We start from the raw sequence: 1,604 nt of genomic DNA on the forward strand, positions 1-1,604 counted from the left end.
GTACAATTTGACACAGCACATTCTAATTTTGTAAAAATGCCAAATTAATTAGCTCTAATTCTATTTAATAAACAGATCAGTTTTTCCGAAAGCTCATCCCTCTACTTGCCATACATTGTGGTTAGAAAATCTACTTTCAAACTTTCATTAGCTAAATATCAGTAGAGGCTACAGAGAGGTTAAAACTCAGATCAAAATCGACCTTGGTGGGTATGGGCTTAACAGACCTAGACCAAGAGCTAACCATTATCACTACTACTTTTCCTCGTGCATTATTCAAGGTGAACTCAGTTAAATTTATATAAATTTTACTCTGTGCTGGCACTATTGGTCTCTGTCTTCCTCTATCTTTTCTACACTCTCAAGCAACAGGCAATCTTTTTTTCTTTTTAGCTTTAGGGAACTTCTAAGTAGGTCACAATACACTTTTCCCAAGGGAACATTTTGGTGAAATACTTACTAGTGTTTTTCTCCCATAAAATGCATATGAATACATGGAACTATCCACTAATGAAGAGCTACACTAAAGAAAGAGAAACTTAAATACTGAATCTCATTATCCAGAGATCACTAGTCTATTTTCTATCCCTTAGGTGTTTAAAGGCCTCTTGTTTACTATTACCCTGAAAACTAATCATACTGATGTCCCAAGATAATAGCATCCTTCTTATCACCTGCAGCTTCTCATAATTAGGCCTAAAACTTTACACGTAGGAGGTGCTTCAAAGCTCTATACATAATAACATCCTGTAGTCCTCTAAGTAGTGTTTCTATCCCAGTCTGCCTTTTGTTTAGACTTCTAATTCACATGTTCAGTTATGGACAGGATAGAAAACTATGTGATAGTAGACCCAGCTCCTTCTCCACTCTATTTGGAAACCACTCTTCCCCCTCCATACATGGAGTACAGAGGAGCTGCCAAGTTTTTAAAGGCCTTCATCTCTTGGCTATGGTGGGTACTTCTCAGTATTGTCATTTATTCAAGCTGGGCAATCAGAGATCTTTTTCAGGATTTTTAAATCTGACACAAGAAAGTGTGTGGGTTAGCCTTTGTCTGGTGGTGGGGGCTATAAAATATGAATTCAAGACAGTTGGTGGCTTTGCTGCCCCATGGAGGATGTGGTATTCAGTGAGAGAAAATAAGGATGACACATAAATGTCAGAGGAGACAGAGACAGAGTTCTGTAGCACTCAAGCCCCCAGTTCCAGCTGTGCCTAAATCCGAGCTTCATTCTTACCTTCCAACATTCCCATGGATTGATTTCCAAACTTTGATCACCATTGTACATCTAAAACTGAACACACAGCCCAGCAATTAGACTATGCCAGACTCGATAGATAGAAGAATAGATAAATCTACATCTATTTCTTATCTATTTCTATTTCTCTATATATACATCTGTTGAATTACATAAGTTGCCCTAGTAATTCCAATAAATTCCCCTTTTATCCAAAGCTAGATTTCTGCCACTTTTAACAGAGTTCTTACCTCCCCAGTAACCTAAAACAATTACTGCAAACATTAATTAGAAACCTCTTTATTTTTCTAAATTGAAAGAAAACAATGAGACTTTCAGAGCATTCCAGAAAATTTCGGGAATTAT

This window comes from Galeopterus variegatus, unplaced genomic scaffold, assembly GCF_000696425.1.
Source record: "Galeopterus variegatus unplaced genomic scaffold, G_variegatus-3.0.2 Scaffold771, whole genome shotgun sequence".
NCBI classification, from domain to species: domain Eukaryota; kingdom Metazoa; phylum Chordata; class Mammalia; order Dermoptera; family Cynocephalidae; genus Galeopterus; species Galeopterus variegatus.